General features: G+C 42.7%; 1 long non-coding RNA gene across 1 annotated transcript in view; it reads left to right on the top strand.

Annotated features, from left to right (window-relative positions):
* The window catches only part of LOC126100876 (uncharacterized), a 50,903-nt gene extending 31,041 nt beyond the window's left edge, over positions 1-19,862 (top strand). The window contains exons 2-3 of the long non-coding RNA XR_007522221.1: positions 3,462-3,566; positions 19,388-19,862. This is a non-coding gene — a long non-coding RNA (uncharacterized LOC126100876). The remainder of the gene's footprint in view (positions 1-3,461; positions 3,567-19,387) is intronic.
* Positions 19,863-24,067: the final 4,205 nt, after the last annotated feature.

Here is a 24,067-nt window from a genome sequence, read left to right as displayed (position 1 = left end):
TGTTTATCAGGCGACAGTGCGGAACTGTATCGAACGCCTTCCGGAAGTCAAGAAAAATAGCATCTACCTGGGAGCCTGTATCTAATATTTTCTGGGTCTCATGAACAATTAAAGCGAGTTGGGTTTCACACGATCGCTGTTTCCGGAATCCATGTTGATTCCTACATAGTAGATTATGAGTTTCCAAAAACGACATGATACTCGAGCAAAACACATGTTCTAAAATTCTACAACAGATCGACGTCAGAGATATAGGTCTATAGTTTTGCGCATCTGCTCGACGACCCTTCTTGAAGACTGGGACTACCTGTGCTCTTTTCCAATCATTTGGAACCTTCTGTTCCTCTAGAGACTTGCGGTACACGGCTGTTAGAAGGGGGGCAAGTTCTTTCGCGTACTCTGTGTAGAATCGAATTGGTATCCCGTCAGGTCCAGTGGACTTTCCTCTGTTGAGTGATTCCAGTTGCTTTTCTATTCCTTGGACACTTATTTCGATGTCAGCCATTTTTTCGTTGGTGCGAGGATTTAGAGAAGGAACTGCAGTGCGGTCTTCCTCTGTGAAACAGCTTTGGAAAAAGGTGTTTCAAGTTGCCTTTATCCTTTGCTATCTTTTATCTTAAAATTCTGTCATGGTTAGGTGACCTTTCATTTACTATGGTACGCCTGCCAAAAAAATTTTAACGAATCAATAACTGTATCAGTATGTTGTGGTTTAAATTTAGTGTCCTGAATTTCATGATTGGAAGCGGGTACGCTTATCGGCTTTTCGCTCAATGAAGCTTAGAGTCTTGACATTTATTCATAATGATATGAGGATGAGTGAAGAGGGGCGGTGTGAGAAAGCATCAAGGGGGAAGGAGGGAGGTGGTTATTTAGCTCTGCTGCAGGCCCCAATTTTTGTCTTTCCTTATTTGTGTCTTTTGTTTTCACTCATTTTGCCGTAGTGCATTCCCGCACTATTTCGCCCCGATGTCCTGTTTTATTTGTTCTGATAACTTCCCCTCTTCAGGGATATGATTTTTGACTACGAACGTTGGGGGCTTTTTGGAGTGCTAATGTGACGTTGTTGCAAGCGCGTCTTAATTTTTATTTTTACTGCCTGTTTAAATACTTTACATAGGATCTATAAAAATATTAAATGAACTTCTTTCTTAAATTTCTCAAAAATTTTAATTTTAAAAAATTAAAAGATTCTCTATACATACCTTGTGGCGATTGCAGGGGTTTTTAAACGATTCTTGTAGTACATTGATCATATGTATTACATGGGGTCCCTTCCTTCTTATGTAGTTCACCTGAGGATGCTTTTTTAACGCAGCGAAACCGGTTGTGACAGTTAGGAAATCACCAATTGCAGATATCATTTGGTTCATTTTACTTCCATTCATTATGAAGTTTAACGGGTGTGGCTGCCCGCATTACAAAGTTCTGTGTACCCACATTATGTTCCTCAGCGCCGTCGGTATTCTCCAAGACTCGCTAAGTTGCTGCCTTCTATTATAAGCATGTCCTGGTCACAGTTGCCAGGCCGAAACTATACGTCCATCGCTCAACAAACATTAACTACTTTCGATATTGCAGTGCCTGTGTTCTTAAGGAGAACGAAGCAATGCTCCCTCCGTGCATGCATGTCCGAAGGAACAGGCACTGCAGCGAAAGAGTTTATGCAATATATGAAATGTATTCGCAGCGGCGAATATGAGCAGCCGTAGGGCGATGACGACAGTGAAGATTCGTGCCGGGCCGGGACTCAAACCCGGATTTCCCGCTTCACGCCAGCGGTCGCTTTAACTACGTCGGCTATCCGTGCATGACTTACGGCCAGCTCCAAACTTCCGTATGTCACGCATGTCCAAAGGAACACTGCACCGTTCTTATTAACAACACAGGCACTGCAATATCGTATTTATTAAAATGTTTTCCGCTGTGCGGGAATTAAATCATGTTTGTACAAGCACCGGTTGCGACACAGGAACGACGGCATGTGGAAGTTCGTGTCTGGCCGTGAGTTGTGCGCAGATGGCCAAAGCGGTTGAGGCGTAAAGCGGGATGTCTGGATTGGAGCCCTGGTCTGCTACAAATTTTCATTGAAATTTCTCATCATGAGGGTATCCCAGAAAATGTTTCTTATTAATCACAAACGTTTCAACACTTTTAGCTCTCATCTTCAGGTCGTAACCTTTTTTTTTTGTAGGAAAACAAGATGTTGAGTGGATAAAACTTGACGTCTTGTGCGTGAGGTTCAGCGCAAAATGAACATGATTTACTACAGAAAAAGTTTCAGATCTGAAGATGATAGCAAAGACTGTTGATACCGGTTGTCTTGAATAAAAAATATTTTGTACTATCTTGGCTTCGGTTTTTATCAAATTTCCATTGTAGTCATTCCCTTATACAGCTGATGGTTGTTCCCATTAGCAACTGCGAATATATTTCATGCCTTAACTGCTTGTTATGATCAGTTCCAGTCAAGCGTCACTCCCTGCCACCATTATGGGTTTTTTTTTTTCACTGCCCCATCTGGGGCGGGCTGGCAGCAGCATATGCGCTGCTCTTCAGCCAAAAGACATTAATGATACTATAAAAGACATTTAAAATAACATAATGGAGACAATATGGGGTACGTAGACATAAACAAGGGGAAATATCATGGAAGAGAACAGAAAAAAAGGGGGCGACTGTACAAAGGAGATAAAAACCGTAATAAATGAGCGCACACAAAACAAAACCACACACTGGATCATAAAAGTACCGATGGACGGCGTAGCACATAACAGTCACTGACAATAACACTATGTACAAGACCAGCACACAATTAAAATCATAGCTTTTGCACAGGAGAACAGCACCAAACACAACACTGACGTAGTACACTGATGACGATGAGCAAACAGAGAGAATCTGCCAGTGGTATACAGGCAAGGGAGGAGGGGAAGAAGGAGGGGAGGAGAGGGGGAGGAGGGAATAAGGGAGGGTGGGGAGGAGAGGGGGAGGAGGGAGTAAGGGAGGGTGGGGAGGAGAGGGGAGAGAGACGCTCGGGGGGGGGGGCGGAAGAGGGTCCGGGAGGGAAGGACGTGGGAGGGAAACAGTCGAGGAGGGGGGGGGGGCTGCAGGGACTCAGGGAATGGGGCGTTTTAACAAAAGCTGTATTATATATGACCACTTCTAACAACCCAGAGCCAGTTCTAAATTTAGAATTTCTCTGCCTCGTGATGACTGGGTGTTGTGTGATGTCCTTAGGTTGGTTAGGTTTAAGTAGTTCTAAGATCTAGGGGACTGATGACCATAGCTGTTAAGTCCCATAGTGCTCAGAGCCATTTGAACCATTTTTTTTTTAATTTAGAAATAAATGCAGGACCCGGATTTATCAAAATAGGGACGATCTCCCTGCCATATACTGCTGTAGCTCCAGAAGCCTGCCACGATCAATATAACATTCTTCTCGTGTTCCCGTGTTGCAGCTTGTTCACCCGCAGACGCCACGTTCGACGGCTGCAACTGGTGCATCTGCAACCCCGAGGGCGAGTGGTCGTGCAGCGAGTGGCAGTGCTCTACCCCGGCGCCAGGTGAGAAACCATTGGCCAGCCCGCCCCCTGCCTGGTCCTCTCCCCTGCTTGGCACCTGACCTCGGCGCTATCCCTCTGGGCCTTCCATTCCACACGCCACCATTTCACTTACTTCCCCCCTACTCTCCACAGTCCCTCCTCTGTTAACCTCACCAAGTCAACATGCTACCCCACGATGCGTTTTTCATTGGTTTCAGGCAGAGCTCATTTCACCATCTCGTATACTACATGCTGATCTGTATTTGCATTTGTTTATCAACAACTTCCTGTTACCAGTTCTGACGTCCCCTCTCCGCCGTGTGCTGGTGTTGTCGACGCCGTGGAGCTGTTACTGCTACAACTCGGTCGGTGGAGTCGAGACGCGATGCGCGATGATGGATGTCTCTGTCGGTTAACGAGAGACAAGATCTTAAAAATGCTCTGAAGAAATCGTTCCTCGCGTAATGATTGAAGTTTGATTGCTAGTCCGCACAGTTTCCTTATTAATGAGAATTGCGCACTCTGATTGTCTCTTATGGTTTGAAGTTGAATTATTATGTGCTCAGTGAACACTTTAGTGCAGTAATTGATGAATCTTCCCTCATGCGCATCGTTCACATCACCAAAAGCGAGGAAAAAGTTTGATTGCAGATCGTACTGGTCGTTGTTTGTTCGTCGCTAAGTAAAATTGTTCGCTCTATATGACGCGAGATCCACAGATACTCTTGAACAATGTCTTAATTATCTTGCGTCGTAATATTATTATGTCCACCTTCCTTGTCACAACTAACAGTCCACGAATTTACTTCTAAGTTAGGCACTGTTCATTAACTTTCGATGAGTATTTACCAAATATTCATAGAATGATGGAGGCCACACGCTGAATTTCCACTTTTGATGAACAATTTTATTGTTCCTTTTCGCTAAATACTTTATAAACATCACGCCACACGCACACACGGTTAACTAGCACTGGCAGTTCTGTTGGTTTCAAGTATCGTGACAATTGCGACAGCTTTAACCCTCGGCGTAACTGTATCTTCTTCATGTATTCGTGTCAATGTCTCCTACTCGAGACTAAACGTGTATTATAGTCTTTTGAATCTTCGTCCATTCATTTCTATACGTTCACTTATATGAAGCACGATAGCTAGCAAGCGATTTACTTTTTCCGTAAATTAGTATTGTAGACGCACTGAATTTCTTCGTTGCGTTTACAACTCTCTTCCACATAAAAATTATCTCTGACCGACATTTCTTTGGACTTACCTTTCATGGTATTAATTTGCAATTATTACTTCGATGTTTGGCAAATAACTAAAGATAACCTTTCTTTCTTCTTCCTTTCTACCAAAACACTTTCTGGTGTTATGTCATCGGCAAAGTTGTCGTACCTGTCAGGATAACTTTTCCCTACTTTACATCATGATGGTCTTTCCTAAATGGGTTCATTAAGGTGTTACACAGTCAAGATTTTCTTTTATTTACTTTTTACACGACGTGGAAGAACATGTACTTGAAGTTTTCTTATGGTCCATTAGTGCAGAGTCTAACACATGTTATAAATCACTCACAACATTCAGTGCACAGTACACATCGATAATAACTTACATAAACAAACAGTTACAAAGACATTTTTAGCTGTAGTTGACAGAGATAATTGTTACAGGTCCTCCACAGATATGCTTCTGTACAGAAGCCATTTATCTTAACAATACGGATAAGAGTTTGCTTACATCTATTGTACAATGATGTTTATCCTATGTGTTAGTATTTTTATTTACGTATATTGTCGAAGCATCTGAAGAAATTCACCGACTCACTTTCAAGTTTTTCCTTTAGCATTTTGTCGTCGTATGTTTGGCAATCTGTTTATATCTCCAGTTCTTCTAAAAAATCAATTTCATACTCTCTATTTAATCAGTGGAGTACTTTGATATTTTGCTTTACTTTTTCAAATGGGCGTCCTGTATTTTGTATGTCTGTAGCAATTGTCTCTGTTGCGTGTGTAGGCTTTAATGTGCTCTGTGTACCTGGTGTTGAAATGGATAATGGGCGTGAAATGGATAAAGGGCACGAACTGAATTTGTTGAAAGAACTGGAGATACATACAAATTACAGAAAATACGAAGACGAAATACTAAATGAAAAACTTGAAAGTTAGTCGACGGTAGCCTTTAAATCGGCCGCGGTCCGTTAGTATACGTTGGATCCGCGTGTCGCCACTATCAGTGATTGCAGACCGAGCGCCGCCAAACGGCAGGTCTAGTCTAGAGAGACTCCCTAGCACTCGCCCCAGTTGTACAGCCGACTTTGCTAGCGATGGTTCACTGTCTACATACGCTCCCAATTGCAGAGACGACAGTTTAGCATAGCCTTCAGCTACGTCATTTGCTAAGACCTAGCAAGGCGCCATATTCAGTTACTATCATTACTTCAAGAATGTATTCTGAACAGATAATATTGTGAATCATGTATCATCAAGAGCGATGTTCATCATTAATGGATTAAAGTTAAGTATCAAACAAACTATGTCCGCTTTCTGAATTCTCATTCCTTGTCATGTTCCAGACCTCACGTCAGTATAGTTCTTCCCTCCTCACGCTAGCCTGCTTGAGCTAAAACGCGTGCATTTCGGCCTCCACTCGTAACACGATGTTGGCTCTTCTGCTAACACAAAAACATTATCTCTCTCAACTAAAACTAAAAACATCTTTGTAGCTGTTTGTGTATGTAAGCTATTCTCGATGTGTACTGTGCACTGAAAGTTGTGAGTGATATATAACATGTATGAGACTCTGCACAAATGGACCATAAGAAAACTGTAGGTCTTCCAAATTTCGCCGCTAACTTCATAAAAATCGATAGTTAATTAAAAATCGGATGCTTTTTATATATTGCAGTAAAGTCAACAGAAGAAAGCAGAACCTCACAAATCGAAACATGACGAAAAAATGGCATAATACAAAGAAATACACAACTGGAAGGTAGGAAACGAGGTACTGACGGAATTAAAGCTAGGAGTACGGATCGTGAGTCGTGCTTGGGTAGTTCAGATGGTAGAGCACTTGCTCGCGAAAGGCGAAGGTCCCGAGTTCGAGTCTCGGTCCAGCACATAGTTTTAATCTGCCAGGAAGTTTCAAATACACAACTGGAAATGGGGATCATTTCCCGAAACGCATTGTATAAAACATAAATAATATAAAATAGTGGCTGGTAGCAGAAAGTTATTTGTAAAGAAACCCATTGTTTTCACAATCTCAGGGTTTCAAAAAACCATTTATATTGGACAAAATCGGATTAACGTATCTGTAGTGCCTCCTCAGAAATGGAATGCAGTTATGTAGTTTCAAGGTTAAAACAAGACATTTGACTGAGAACATAAGACACAATTCGTAATATAGACGCTAGTGATATGCGGAGTGTTTCAGGTAATCGTTTTTCTCTGTGACTTACAAAATAACTTGTGGATAGATTATTAATGCAGACAGATGTACATATAATCCTTTACTCTTTCTGCGGATTGATCAGCATAGTTTATTCAGTTTAATTTCAGAGAGTTACAGAAAAGATCTGGAATATTTTAAATTATTCTGTCACGTAGCTGAAGTATTTAAACCAACTGTGTACAAATCAGTTTAAATCAAATACCTGTCAATAGTAGCTAGGGAGCCGTTAACTTTCAAAGTAGTATGGGGTGGAATCGTATGCAACATGCTCACATTGCCATTTGACGCAGCAAGAAACTCGTGAAGATTTTATTGCACTGACAAGGCACGAAACCTTTCATAGGCACAGCCTATGGCTACCACGCTGAAGCAGTGCGAGCAGAAGTTAGGTCGTGACTCCGTCAACAAAGTCAAACATTCTGGAGTGACGCTATCAACAAACTGGTCTTTCGTTGATAGAAATATTTTCGTCTCCAGGGTGACTATGTTAAGAAATAAATACGTAGACGGGAAGAATGAAGGTGCAGAATGTTAATAATGTCTGTTTTATTTAAAGAGCCTTAAGAAATTTCACATAAGAATTCGGAGACATTACTTTTCAGCACGACCTCGTATGTATATAGGGAATAAGAACTGGGGCACTGATGACGATACCTTTGTCTCTGATGAACACTCGCCGTCGAGGACATCGTACTGGGTCCTATTGCTTAAGAAGTCTTCGAACCACTCAACCGGGAACCTATTCCGCGTGCTCGCACCTTTTCAACAGTCTCCAGTGGGGCATCGAATCAGGTGCATCCTGGAAATCAAGGAACATGGATTGTGATCGTTGCCTTTCATTCACAGTTCGCAGAATATCATGTGAGAAAAGGACAAGCTGAATTTCGCACGAGTGACGCTCTCTAAATCTGTGCTAATTTGTGGACAGAAGTTTTTCCGTCTGAAGGAAATTTATTATATTCGAACTGAGAATATGATGAAGAATTGTAACCGGTGATAATAATATTGGTCTGTAACCTTGTGGGTCTGTTCTTTTACTCTTCTTGTATAGAGCAGTCACCTGTGCTTTTTTCCAGCCGTCTGGTGCTTTGCGTAGGGCGAGAGATTCGCAATAAATACTAATTCAGCATAGTTTGTGATTCACGTTTGATGCAGTCCGTATGACTAAGAAAAATATCTGTAACAACTATCTTAATGTCACCTGTAATGTATTCTAATGAACAACTGTGGATGCCGAATCAAATTTTTATTTGCCACGACAACGGACCACCCTAAATTACAGGTGGCCAAATGTTTAAAACCATTGTTGAGTATCAGTTATGAGACCATAAGGACTTGCTTAACGATAACAATAATCATTAAAAATGCTCGTCGACATACCGCCTCTACCTCATAAAGATAATGTACCGTTCTCTAAACCACACTTGATGAATATTAATTCTCCTGCACTAAAATATATCTGCAGCGTGTGCAGATGTGCAAGCAGGCCGACAAAGTAATCACCTCCACATGGCTAGTTCCAAACTTGAAATGCTGAGGTCAGTTCCGAAAGAGCTCTTTCTGGAGCCTCTTTTGGGAGAGGGGTCATCAGTCCTCTGAATGGGTTGATGCGGACCGACACGACTTCTTCTCATGGGCCAAGCTCTTCATCTCAGAGTAGCACTTTCATTGTGTGTCCTCAGTTATTTGCAGGATGTATTTCGCTCTTTGTCTTCCCAAACAGTTTTTACCCTATACTTTTTCCACTCCCTCTAGTACCATAGAAATACTACCAATCTATCACCTCTTCCCGTCAGTTTTTCCATACGTTCCTTCCTCCGCAGATTCTGCAGAGAACCTTATTTCTTATCGTATCAGTGCACCTAATTTTCAACATCCTTCTATAGAACCACGTCTGAAATTCTCTTCTTTCCCGATTTTCTCACAATCCATGAGTCACTTCCATGCATTATTCTGCTCCAAACGTACACTCTCAGCAATTTATTCCTGAAATTTAGACTTCTGTTTGAAACTACTTGAGTTCTTTTTCGGACGAATACCCTCTTTGCCTATGCTAGTCAGCCTCCCGTATCCTCCTCGCTTCGGCCGACATGTCTCCTTTTGCTTCCAATTTAGCAGAGTTCCTTTCCTGAGTGTACTACATGGTCCGTAATTTCGACGACAAATTTACCCTTAATCTCATTTCTGCAATTTCTCGTTAATTTTTTCTTAGCTCGTAATGCTTCATTATTCAAAATTGTTGAAAATTCTTGTAAAATGACTCAGTGGTCCCTCTGTTTCAAAAGTAAGTGCCCCATAATTGCCACCTCGTAGGAAGAGTTGCAGTTCAGTAACTCAGAAAATCACTGAAAAAACTTGGCCTCTAGCGTGCTACCAAAATCCCCTTTGGCACAGTGGCTTCCACTTCAGTCACTGTCTACCTAGCAAACGGGAGAGCAGCAAACTCTAACGAGATCCTCCGAGCGTCTGGGCCAATGTTATTTCCCACGCTTCTACTGAACGCTTTCGTGTGTCATCGCTTTGACCAACTACTGCTGATAATCCAGGCAACAAAGCGGCATCATAAAACAGACCCAAGACAGAAAGTCTCTGCTTCTTTTCGAATTAAAAACATCATTTGCAAGAATGTGATTTTTGGTAGAAGATATGTGATATATGTGGCTTATCAGGTTGACGTGTTGCGGCACTATACAGGGTGAGTCACCTAACATTACCGCTGGATATATTTGGTAAACCACATCAAATACTGACGAATCGATTCCACAGGCTGAACGTGAGGAGAGGGGCTAGTTTAATTGGTTAATACAAACCATAAAAAAATGCACGAAAGTATGTTTTTTAACACAAAACTACGTTTTTTTAAATGGAACCCCGTTAGTTTTGAGAACCCATCTGAACATGTAAACAAATAGGTAATCTGTGCCGTTTGTTGCATTGTAAAATGTTAATTACATCCGGAGATATTGTAACCTAAAGTTGACGCTTGAGTACCACTCCTCCGCTGTTCGATCGTGTGTATCGAAGAGCACCGAATTACGTAGGGATCCAAAGGGAACCGTGATGGACCTTAGGTACAGAAGAGACTGGAACAGCACATTACGTCCACATGCTAACACCTTTTTATTGGTGTTTTTCACTGACGCACATGTACATTACCATGAGGGGTGAGATACACGTACACACGTGGTTTCCGTTTTCAGTTACGGAGTGGAATGGAGTGTGTCCCGACATGTCACGCCAATAGATGTTCAATGTGGTGGCCATCATTTGCTGCACACAATTGCAATCTCTGGCGTAATGAATGGCGTACACGCCGCAGTACATATGGTGTAATGTCGCCGCAGGCTGCCACAATATGTTGTTTCATATCCTCTGGGGTTGTAGGCACATCACGGTACACATTCTCCTTTAACGTACCCCACAGAAAGAAGTCCAGAGGTGTAAGATCAGGAGAATGGGCTGGCCGATTTATGCGTCCTCCACGTCATGGTAATGTACATGTGCGTCAGTGAAAAAGACCAATAAAAAGGTGTTAGCATGTGGACGTAATGTGCTGTTCCAGTCTCTTCTGTACCTAAGGTCCATCACCGTTCCCTTTGGATCCCTACGTAATTCGGTGCTCTCCGATATACACGATCGAACAGCGGAGGAGTGGTACTCAAGCGTCAACTTTAGGTTACAATGTCTCCGGATGTAATTAACATTTTACAATGCAAAAGACGGCACTGATTACGTATTTGTTTATATGTTCAGATGTGCTAACAAAACTAACGTGGTTCCATTTAAAAAAACGTAGGTTTGTGTTAAAAAAAACATACTTCCGTGCATTTTTTTATGGTTTGTATTAAACAATTACACTAGCCCCTCTCCTCACGTTCGGTCTGTGGAATCGGTTCGTCAGTATTTGATGTGGTTTACGAAATATATCCAGCGGTAACGTTAGGTGACTCACCCTGTGTATCTATATAATGTTATTTTATCAGCAAGCAAGTACGCCAACTTTTTCACCAATGGGTCTCTGCATTACGTACTGCTTATACCAACATGGTTCGGCAGCTACTGTAGGTGAATTATTTCCGAAGCTGCTTTGTTCATTTAAGACATCTCAGTATCTGTATACCAAGGGCTTTACGATTCTTTTTGATTTTACTCGTAAGGAACTAGACTACTCATCGAGCCCATACATACTAGAATTCTGTAGACTTGTCTACTATCATTATTCTATTAGGTACCGAGGAGGGTTGTCCTCATTCTGTTCAGTCAGAAAAATAGTCGAATCCTTCTGAGACATACTAAATTTTGGGACCGTACGAGAACAACCTATGGCCAGAGCGACCCAGTTTTGGTAGCGTAGAAAGTATTGATCCCTTACTAATTTGTCCATGATATAGTGAATTACGTAGGTTGGAACTTAAATAGTGGTGGAGACACAATGCAATGGAATCTACTATTGTCGCTGATAGCACACGTTGTTGACATACCTACCTTATCTCCGAGTAAATGGACTCTCTCGTCCCAAGTCACCGACGTGCGCACAATCGAGGGAAACACAGTCACTTGTGAGCGAGCTGTCTAACTTAACGGTGTCACTATGTTTTCGAAACAGGAACAACGGAATTGGATCAAGACAGTGCCATCAAGGTCTTCAAGAGGCGTGCGGGGAATCGTCATTGCCGTACAGGACAGTGGCACGTTGGGTAAAAGCCTTCAACGAAGGTCGGCAAACTGTGGCAGACATGCATCGGGCAGGTCGTCCCAGCGTCTCTGAAGAAGAAGTGCATGCTGTTGCCGCGTTAGTGGACAGTGACCGACGTCATACGATTCGTGAGCTCGCACACGAAACCCATACGACTGCGCTTCGTATCCTGAAGGACCACCTGGACATGCAAAAATTGCATCATGTTGGGTTCCGCATGACTTGACGGAAATGCAGAAATAGATGCGTTACGACGCTGCTCAGACGCACTTGGAGCGCTTTGAGCGCGAGGGAGACGCTATCTCACGCGTTATCGTAGTACTGGATGAGACGTGGGCCACATCATACGAGCCAAAACTGAAACTTCAATCCAACGAATGGCGCCATTATGGGTCGCCGCGAAAGTCGAAAAGTGCGTCAGAGACCCAGGATCGTCAAAGTTATGGTGATTCTCGTGTACGACTGTGACGGTGTTATTCTAACGCATTACGTTCCTCCACGGCAGACCGTCAATGCACAGTATTACTACCTGCGACCAGCTTTGCGAAAGAATCGGCGACCCTTTCTGCGCAACCAACCCATCCTTTTGCACTGTAGTGCGCGGTCGCACACAGCGCAAGCTGTGGCTGCTCTGTTCGGTCGATTGGACTGGGAAGTACTGTACCATCCACCATATTCCCCGGACTTAAGTCCTTGTAACTTTGATTTGATTCCGAAGATGAAGGAACCACTTCGTGGGATTCGCTTCAGAACTGTGCCAGAGATTCGACAGGCAGTAGACCGCTCCATTCGCACCATCAACAGAACAGGCTCTGCTAACGGTAGCTGTAACTGGTCTGAGTACAGCTTGTCTTCATATTAAATGCGCAACTGAAGTAAAACGATTCTCTGGTCTTAATCAATATATCCACTTACCTAGCGCCTTGACAATATTGTTGCAGATTTCTCGAAAGCGTAACAGCAAACAGCAAGCACACAGCTGATAAGACATAAAATCTCCAAGCAACATTCAAACTCTTACATACCACTTTGTGGAATGCGGTATTGCGTAATGATAAATCTTCTTTAAAAATTGTGATTGGGGAGAGTAACTCACAAAAATCAAAATTACATTGCCACGTTACACCGTGAATGACAGTGCACTATGCTCAGTGAAGCGAACTTTCTTACCATGGATTACACGTTCTCATACTCTAGTGGAAGGACCCCTCTAATCTATGATGCCTGTGGTGTAAAAATAACTGAACACTACACTTTAACTGCTGCATCGTACTTTTTGATGAAAGGGCAGAAGCAAATGTAAGGTGGAATCTGCCCTCTATTTTTTATTGATGACGAATATGGTAAAAAATTTAAAATTTATGTAGTACCTGAACTCCAGCCTAAGCTTTTAGGCTGGAGGTTTTGGTGTGTTGCAGAACAGCTGGAGCCTCCAATTTTAATTCAAACATCAGCCAACTGCACTTACCTATAGCACAATGAATTTTTCTTTCAGAACTCATTATAAACATGATTCTAATATTTTTATGTGGAATGTGTGTGTGTGTGTGTGTGTGTGTGTGTGTGTGATTGATAGTTGTTTTTGGGGTACTGTTACATTTTAATTTTTGTTGTTTTACGACTTAATCACTCTCGTTTCACAAAAAAATTCATTGCTAGTCTTACAACCCTGGCTGCCATGTGCTCAATTAAACATCATTATCATCATCAAAAACGTAGACGAAACCAATTAGATAAGCTTGTTAATGAATCTTCTGGACTAGATCAATTTTTCGAGTTTGGTGCCCTCTTATCGGGCGTATTTTCGCTTCCACTTTTCCGGGCATCTCTTTCTTGCTAGGTATCTCCTCACATTCCTCTCACTTCCGTTAGTAGGATTACTTCTTTTGTCAAATCTTTGTCTCTGTCTCTCGGCTGATGACAGTTTGTAGATAATAACATACAAGGAAGGATAAAAAATCTGTCCTAAAAGGATATTCGATTGTTGACACCTTTTTTTTTCATGAGTGACTTTCGGATTGCTTGTCTTAAAGGTGTTGCTTTCGAAACTTAGTATACTCTTCGGATCTGTGTATGTTTGCTAGCCAGAAGTATTCCGTTGCAGTGCTGTGCATTATGTACATTTTTATTTATTTTTTTCATGATAAAGATATTGAAAGAAACATGTGGTGCAGCGTACCGCAGCATTTCTACCAAAATAAAACCCTAATTTCATGTTTATGCTCATTTTAAGCCCCTTCAAACAACGGTTTAGATTCCTATAGAAAGGAATTCCTTAAGTCAACTACGTCAATTTATAACTATCTTGGTTGCTACTCGACTGAGTGACCTCGCTAAAATTTATAAACAGGTTTTTCAGAGACCACCGCAAGCCGTTATTTTTTGTTAAATTGCTTAAAGTGTTTTCATATTGTGACTTAATTTGAGGTCTCATCAGCAGGAAAAATACGGTAGTACAGAAACGTTTAAGATGAATACACATAGATACGACGGCTTTTCGGGTGCGAAATGGAAACGACAGTGAAAATCCGATGAAGCGTGAGTCTTCTTGTTCTTCTTTCTGCAAGACTGAGTGTCTGTCGAAGTCCTAATGTCCATGTATTCTTTAGTTATAGCCTTCTTTCTGTTAGCTGTTTGGACACGAATTTGTGAAATCTGACCTTCTGTCTGTATTTCACCCATGTTGTTGCCAGTGGGCTAAAAGTGACTTCATGTTCACCCTCTTCGGGAGTCGACTAGCCGATGTACTTCAGTTTCTTGGATTTCGTTTATGACGTTGGAGACATTCTTGATTAACAGTCAGTAGCCCATTCATGCAAAATGTCCATAAAACTTCAGCTTTCTTTTCCCTGCAATGAAACTAAATCATTCTGTCAGGGTAAAAAATTATTCTGAAATTTTGAGTCTTCAAATACCGTCTTGGACATTTAATTGAAATACTTTCCACAGTATCTGTTGTACCATTATTTCGATGTGATTGACATTCGTGGTTAATGATGTCGCAACTGCGTAGAGTGCTTCAGGAAGGACTGGTTACTAGTAGCGTTGATTTGGGGAAAGTGATATCTACATCTACACCAACAAGATAGCTCTCCAGTTCACACATTCGTGCTTGGCAGAGCTTGCGAACACTTCCAAACATCTTCTCTACTTTTCCACTCTCGAATATCATATGGGAAAAATCAACACCTTTCTGTTAGAGCTCTAAAGTCTTTTATTTCATTAGGATGGTCATTCCTGCCCATGTAAGTGGCTATCTACTACATACGAGGGCCATTTGGAAAGTGAGGAACTATCGGTCGCTAAAGGGAAACCACTGTGAAAATCCGACGAGACTTTTCAGAGATATTTTGGGCAGTGTCTCTAGTATGTCCGTCGATCGCATAAAGATGCTCTTTTCAGTTGTGACCGCACTGTGAGCGAGTAAAGGTGCCTAGAACAATACTGTCTCCCGAGAAAGTAGGAGGACCCGCTGAGAGGCTTCGCCTTAATTAATGCAGCCCACCTAACACAACTGCCACGCACTTCCTTCTTCATGGCAATTCTCAGCCGCACTCTGCAGGCGCAGTGAAGACGCTCCTACAGCCTTTTCGATGGGAAGTGTTCGATCACCCACAACCCAGTCCTAATTGGCTCGTCCTGAGTATCATCTCTCTTCACATGAAACACTGGATACGAAGACAACACTTGGGCACAGGCTACGCGCTATAGACCAGCGTAGAGAATTATCGTCAAGCACAGGGGGCTGCCTTTTATGACGATGGTGTTGGTAATTTGGTGTAGCGCTCATACAAGTGTCTAAGTCGGAGCGGCGACTACGTAGAGAAGTACCTGGAAGGTGTAGCTGGGTGTACAAAGAAAACAGTTTCGATTTTCACTGTGGTTTCTATTTCACGACCAATCGTTCCTTACTTTCAGAACAATCTTCGTATTTTATCATTTTCAGGAACAGTTGATGAATTTAATTGCGTAAAAAAAACCACTTTGTTTCAGTGATTACCACTTCGTATTGTATCCTTGTCAATCTCTATCCCGTTTAAAGATCTATCATTCTTTGAACTTTTTTGATGTCCTCTGTCAATCCTCAATAGCAGTACACCAGAAGAGGACACACAAGTGTAGTCTCTTTAATATGTTTGCTATACATTCTACAGGATCCAGTCACATTAATGCGACCATCGTCTATGTTCGACGTAAAGTATCGCCTATTGTAGCCTATCGCGATGGCGGTTTATCGTATCGCGACATTGCTGCTCGCGTTGGTCAAGATCAAATGACTGTTAGCAGACGACACAGACGGCAGGTGCCAGCACTGGCTGTGGACGGTATATAAAGCATGGCTGGAGAATCCATAAAACAGCGCAGTCACGGTCGTAATGCGGAAACAGAGATTTATCTGACGTCCACAAGGACCAATGGTGAAATCGTCTCCGAAACGGCTAATTATGTAAACTGTTCGCGTGTCACTGCGGTTAAAGTATATCGAGGCCATAGATGACAGGGGTGAATGGCGGCTGCGGATATGCGTACAGGCAAATGACTGTTAAGCAACTGACCCTCCCAACTGGGCTACTAAGAATGTCTCTCAACGAGCGTTGAGCAAACGTTGCTGCGTATGGGCCTTGAACAGTGGACGTTACATTTCAGATGTGTTATGACCCGTGGCTCTACCCTTCATTCGATCCCTGCGGAACCCTACATTTCAGCACGATAATGCACAACGGCATGCTGCAGGTCCTGTACGGGCCTTTTTGGATACAATAAATGTTCGACTGCTGCCCTGACCAGCACATTTCCAGATATCTCACCAATTCAAAACGTCTGGTCAATGGTTGCCGAGCAACTGGCTCGTCACAATACGCCAGTCACTACTCCTGATGAACTGTGTTGGAGATGCGTGGTCAGCTGTACCTGTACACGCCATCCGAGCTCTGTTTGACTCAATGCGCAAACGTATCAAGGCCGTTATTATGGCCATAGGTGGTTGTTCTGGGTAATGATTTCTCAGGATCTATGCACCCACATTGCGTGAAAACGTAATCACACGTCAGTTCTAGTATAGTATATTTGTCCAATGAACACCTGTTTATCTTCTTCTTTATCTTTCTTCTCGGTGCGGCAATTTTAATGGCCAGTAGTGTAATTGCTGTTCATTGGCAATGAAGGCTGAAATTTGCGCGCCAGTACCGGAACCGGCGGTCCACTGAGTGGCGACAGGTGTCCTTATCAGACGGCAGATTACCATTGGTGTGTACGGCCTGAAGCGTCTGAAAGCAACAATCGTCGGGAGGGTCCCGGCTGGAGAAGGAAGCGTTATCGTCTGGGAAATGTTTTCTTGGCATGCCCTGGGTGTTGTTGTTGTTGTTGTGGTCTGCAGTCCTGAGACTGGTTTGATGCAGCTCTCCATGCTACTCTATCCTGTGCAAGCTTCTTCATCTCCCAGTACATCCTTCTGAATCTGCTTGGTGTATTCATCTATTGGTCTCCCTCTACGATTTTTACCCTCCACGCTGCCCTCCAATACTAAACTGGTGATCCCTTGATGCCTCAGAACATGTCCTACCAACCGATCCCTTCTTCTGGTCAAGTTGTGCCACAAACTTCTCTTCTCCCCAATCCTATTCAATACTTCCTCATTAGTTACGCGATCTACCCATCTAATCTTCAGCATTCTTCTGTAGCACTACATTTCGAAAGCTTCTATTCTCTTCTTGTCCAAACTATTTACCGTCCATGTTTACTTCCATACATGGCTACACTCCATACAAATACTTTCAGAAATGACTTCCTGACACTTAAATCTATACTCGATGTTAACAAATTTGTCTTCTTCAGAAACGCTTTCCTTGCCATTGTCAGTCTACATTTTATATCCTCTCTACTTCGACCATCATCAGTTATTTTGCTCCCCAAATAGCAAAACTCCTTTAATACTTTAAGTGTCTCATTTCCTAATCTAATTCCCTCAGCATCACCCGACTTAATTCGACTACATTCCATTATCCTCGTTTTGCTTTTGTTGATGTTCATCTTATATCCTCCTCTCAAGACACTGTCCATTCCGTTCAACTGCTCTTCCAAGTCCTTTGCTGTCTCTGATAGAATTACAATGCCATCAGCGAACCTCAAAGTTTTTATTTCTTCTCCGTGGATTTTAATACCTACTCCGTACTTTCCTTTTGTTTCCTTTACTGCTTGCTCAATATACAGATTGAACAGCATCGGGAATACAACCCTGTCTCACTTCCTTCCCAACCACTGCTTCCCTTTCATACCCCTCGACTCTTATAACTGCCATCTGCTTTCTGTACAAATTGTAAATAGCCATTCGCTCCCTGTATTTTGCCTCAGCCACCTTCAGAATTTGAAAAAGAGTATTCCAGTCAACATTGTCAAAAGCTTTGTCTAAGTCTACAAAAGCTAGAAACGTAGGTTTGCCTTTCCTTAATCTTTCTTCTAAGATAAGTCGTAGGGTCAGTATTGCCTCACGTGTTCCAACATTTCTGCGGAATCCAAACTGATCTTCCCCGAGGTCGGCTTCTATCAGTTTTTCCATTCGTCTGTTAAGAATTCGCGTTAGTATTTTGCAGCTTTGACTTATTAAACTGATAGTTCGGTGATTTTCACATTTGTCAACACCTGCTTTCTTTTGGATTGGAATTATTATATTCTTCTGGAAATCTGAGGGTATTTCGCCTGTCTCACACATCTTGCTCACCAGATGGTAGAGTTTTGTCATGACTGGCTGTCCCAAGGACGCCAGTAGTTCTAATGGAATGTTGTCTACTCCCAGGGCCTTGTTTCGACTCAGGTCTTTCAGTGCTCTGCCAAACTCTTCGCGCAGTATCGTATCTCCCATTTCATCTTCATCTGCATCCTCTTCCATTTCCATAATATTGACCTCAAGTACATCGGCCTTGTATAGACCCTCTATATACTCCTTCACCTGGGTGGTTTCATGATTTTGGAAGACACAATCAATCAAGACGATGTCCACCCCTTTTCCTCAGCATGATGGCATCTATCAGCACGACAATGCAACATGTCACAGCTCAAAGTGTACATACGTAGTCTGAAGAGCACGGGAATGAGTTTACTGTACTTCACTGGCCACCAGTCTCCCCGGACTTAAAACCAATCGAGAATCTGTGGGGTCACCTGGATCGGGGCACGGCTGCACATCCCTGACGGTGCCTTCCAGAACCTCACTGACTCTCTTTCTCAACGTCTCGCAGTGACGCTGCAAAAGGTGGTTGGTCGGACCTTTGACAAATGGTCACGTTAAAGTTGATGGACAGTGTGTCTTCTGTCAGTAAAACACACTGCTTGTTTCCCCTTCCCCAGAGCATTTTCTATGTGGTGATTTCAAATAAAATTGTACTTAACTGTAATTCTTACGTTCTTAGCTGGAACTGACAACCTTTATATTTCTTGATTTTTTGTGGAAGCCGATTTAAACAGAATTTGTTTCGCACTAGCGTAGAGAAACTTACACCTTTTATTGGTCAGGGTGAACTACCAATTTTTTCACATCATTTTGTAATTCTTTTCGATCTTCAGATTTTACTAGACAGTAAACGACATCGTCATCTTTTTATAAATATTTCAGATTATTGTAAAGGCTTTTGGCAATTTTTATGGACTGTTTGTAATCTGTTATAATCCTGGGTAAAACTCTCTCTTTTCTTCTGTTTCAGATGATACAAGAAACATCGACAGAGTGACGTAATGAACCACCACAAAGGTGATTCTGCGAGAGCTCGGCTGGGAGGGATTACTGGAAAATAAAATCCGGGACAGACCCGGAGTGCCCACTCGTTTCAAAAAACGCGGCAGGGGAGACGTCGGCGGACACAAATAGGAGGAGACGGTGCGACTGCCCTTCGGGCGTGGCCTCCGCCGGGCGGGGAGCAACAAGCCGTTCCCAGGCCTGCGTCACTTCCGTTTGCCACCACCCGGCGTAGGACACGGGCGCGGGGCAGCCGCGCCGTACGCTTTTATTTGTGTTTGCCGACCTCGCCTGTGCTGTGCTTTCTGGACCGAGCGCGGAACACCGGATCTCTCCCGGATTTTATTTTCCAGTAATCGATTCGCACCACTGATGTACTCTTCGTATCGACCGCACAGTACTGTAATGTTTTTCTGTTGATCTGAAGTGTCGCACAAGTAAAGTTGTCTGATGTGGAAAAACCTCAACATGAAGTTTACGTAATTACACCGTTACCTTCAACTCCTTCCTCAAGAAACATTTGATATTCAAAATGGTTCAAATGGCTCTGAGCACTATGGGACTTAACTTCTGGGGTCATCAGTCCCCTAGAACTTAGAACGACTTAAACCTAACTAACCTAAGGACATCACACACATCCATGCCCGAGGCAGAATTCGAACCTGCGACCGTAGCGGTCGCGCGGTTCCAGACTGTAGTGCCTAGAACCGCTCGGCCACTCCGGCCGGCCAAACATATGAAGTCAGAGTAGAACGCATCTAGTAGATGACCTAAGAAAATTCGTAATACGACAAATTAGAAAATAATACGTGATAATGGTGCCTCACCCCTGCGAATTCAAATACGCATATAAATAATTCATTTGAAAATGTAAAATCTCAAAAAAATATTTTCTTTTGAACCAGAATTGATCCAATTTAGAAACTTGCTATTGGAAATAGGACCATTGGTTATTTTCAATTTAACAATAATGTGAATGAGGAAAACATTAAAACTCAGAGTAAGAATACCTAGCAACATTTAACACTGCAATACTTCTTTCTTCACTGGCACCATCTTGAAGTGACATTTTCCAACCACACCATGACTGAAAATGAAGTTCGCTTCGATATGCATTGCTTCCAAAACTGTAGCTATGTACATTCAGCTCTTTCGGACTGACACAAAAAGTTTACTGTTACCAGTCACTATTTATCTATTTTCACGTTTCGTAGGTTTAAACATCCATCATCAGGTGGATTTAAGTGGCGTAATGTGGTATGTATGTAGCCTACATCGGGGAACATCAGTTTGGATTCCGTAGGAATGTTGGAACACGAAAGGTAATACTGACCCTACGACCTATCTTAGAAAATAGATTAAGGAAAGTCAAACATACGTTTCTAGCATTTGTAGACTTGGAGGAAGCTTTTGACAATGTTGACTGGAATACTCTCTTTCGAATTCTGAAGGTGGCAGGGATAAAATACACGGAGCAAAAGGCTATTTACAATTTGTACAGAAACCAGATGGCAGTTATAAGAGTCGAGGGGCATGAAAGGGAAGCAGTGCTTGGGAAGGGAGTGAGACAGGGTTGTAGCCTCTCCCCGATGTTATTCAATCTGTATATTGAGCAAGCAGTAAAGGAAACAAAAGAAAAATTCGGAGTAGGAATTAAAATCCATGGAGGAGAAATAAATACTTTGAGGTTCGCCGATGACATTGTAATTCTGTCAGAGACAGTAAAGGACCTGGAAAGGAGGATATAAGATGAACATCAACAACAGCAAAACGAGTATAATGGAATGTAGTCGAATTAAATCGGGTGATGCTGCGGGAATTAGATTAGGAAGTGAGACACTTAAAGTAGTAAAGAAGTTTTGCTATTTGGGGAGCAAAATAACTGATGATGGTCGAAGTAGAGAGGATATAAAATGTAGACTGGCAATGGCAAGGAAAGCGTTTCTGAAGAAGAGAAATTTGTTAATACCGAGTATAGATTTAAGTGTCAGGAAGTCGTTTCTGAAAGTGTTTGTATGGAGTGTAGCCATGTATGGAAGTGAAACATGGACGATAAATAGTTTGGACAAGAAGAGAATAGAAGCTTTCGAAATGTGGTGCTACAGAAGAATGCTGAATATTAGATGGGTAGATCACATAACTAATGAGGAAGTACTGAATAGAATTGGGGAGAAGAGGAGATTGTGGCACAACTTGACTAGAAGAAGGGATCGCTTGGTAGGACATATTCTGAGACATCAAGGGATCACCAATTTAGTAGTGGAGGGCAGCGTGGAAGGTAAAAATCGTAGAGGGAGACCAAGAGATGAATACACTAAACAGATTCAGAAGGATGTAGGCTGCAGCAGGTACTGGGAGATGAAGAACCTTGCACAGGATAGAGTAGCATGGAGAGCTGCATCAAAGCAGTCTCTACTGAAGACCACAACAACATGTGTTGTGCTAATACTTTCGAATAACGTGTGGCTCTGTCTCCAGTAGTTACAGGCTCCTCTTCCTGTCGCGTTACACCACGTGCGCTATCGTACTTTGTAAAGACTAAAGGGAGAGCAAAGATGCACCTACAATAATTTTTCTGTTGGCCACACTCTGGCACAGCATTGTAGTGTACAATCCCTAAACTTTATATACTCGATCAAATCCTTCTTTTATTATTTGTTGCATAGTTTACAAAACCAGTTGATTGTACCATTCATCGACACTACCTTGGCAGGGAAGTCATTCTTTGATAGTAGTTTTGTGTTATATGTAAAAAAATAAAAAAATAAAAAAACACCAGTTGTCTCTTTTTAGAATCCACGAGTCATGGCCATGCATCTCGCTGCTCGCCAAAAGGCTTGTTATACTCAGGCAGCAGGCTCGCTGCCAGCACATCACTACTTCCTGATCTCCTGATCGCACAGATGCCTCGTATCTCGGCAAGAACCATTACTCTGCGACTGTCCACAGCCTTGTTTAAGTGGATTATCTGCAGCGTATGTAGCAAAAATTATGCTATGCATCATCCTACAACATTAACAGTGGTTGGTTCACGCTAAATAGGTGGTTACTGACAACGAGAAAGTAGAGTCGGTATGAATGCACCCTTTTAATGTAGACAGTATACACTGAAGATACTGTCACAAGTTCTTACAACAGCTCAAAAATTACCGAGAGCACTTTTTCAGACAATTACGAACCTCGCAACCTATTTCCCAGTATTTTCGAGACTAATTTAAAATATGAGGATTAATTAGAAATTCTAATGTTATTTCTGTCGAACAACGATTTGTAGACCATCTACTTTACATACTACTTCTGCCGTTTATAGATTTTCCTGCTGATATTTCAACGAAATAAAAACTGTAAATTAGATGAAACAATGGAACTAATTCCCACAAAGTACTGTCTCTAACATTATCCATCATCAAGTGACATAACCAACGTGCCTCTAGTCACTGACAGCTTTGCATTAAAAATCGGCAGAAACAGGTATTTGTTTAAAACCGCCACTTGTAACTACAATCATACTCATAAATTAAGGATAATGCTGATACATACTGAAACAACGCTCTGGTGGGCGGCTTGAGGGTTTAAATCACCTCGGGGTATGACCATACGGTGCATTTGACCTGCGGCCGTCGCACGGTGGCGCTGGCAGCAGTCCACATACTCAGAGGGGCGTTGCTGCATGTCTGAGTACGGTGCAGCGAGTAAGTGTGCAGACTTTTCAGACGTGCTAAGGGTGACTGTGTGTTGAAAATGGCTCAGAGAACACATACTGATGACGTTACGAGGGTTAGAATACTAGGGTGACTGGAGGCTGGTCAAACATAGCAGGTCATAGCACGGGCCCTCTGTGTGCCACAAAGTGTGATCTCAGGATTATGGCAACGATTCCAGCAGACAGGAAACGTGTCCAGGCGCTACAGTACGGGATGTCCACAGTGCACAACACGACGAAAAGACCGATATCTCATCATCAGTGCCCGCAGACGACCACGGAGTACTGCAGATAGCCTTGCTCGAGACCTTACTGCAGCCACTGGAACAGTTGTCTCCAGACACACAGTCTACAGACGACTGAACAGACATGGTTTATTCACCCGGAAACCTGAAAGGTGCATTCCACTGACCCCTGGTCACAGGAGAGCCCGTAAAGCCTGGTGTCAAGAACACAGTACATGGTCATTGGAACAGTGGTCCCAGGTTATGTTCACCGACGAGTCCAGGTATAGTGATTCTCGCCGGGTTTTTATCTGGCGTGAACCAGGAACCAGATATCAACCTCTTAATGTCCTTGAAAGGGACCTATATAGAGATCGTGGTTTGATGGTGTGGGGTGGGATTATAATTGATGCACGTACACCCCTGCATGTCTTTGACAGAGGAACTGTAACAGGTCAGGTGTATCGGGACGTCATTTTGCACCAGTATGTTCGCCTTTTCAGGGGTGCAGTTGACCCACGTTCCTCCTAATGATAACGCACGGCCCCACCGAGCTGCCATCATGGAGGAGTACCTTGAAATAGAAGTTATCAGGCGAATGGAGTGGCCTGCCTGTTCTTCAGACCTAAACTCCATGGAGCACGTCTGGGATGCTCTCGGTCGACGCATCGCTGCACGTCTTCAAACCCCTACGACACTTCAGGAACTCCGACAGGCACTG

Source organism: Schistocerca cancellata, chromosome 9, assembly GCF_023864275.1.
Source record: "Schistocerca cancellata isolate TAMUIC-IGC-003103 chromosome 9, iqSchCanc2.1, whole genome shotgun sequence".
NCBI lineage: Eukaryota > Metazoa > Arthropoda > Insecta > Orthoptera > Acrididae > Schistocerca > Schistocerca cancellata.
This window is presented reverse-complemented; position numbering and strand designations above follow the sequence as displayed.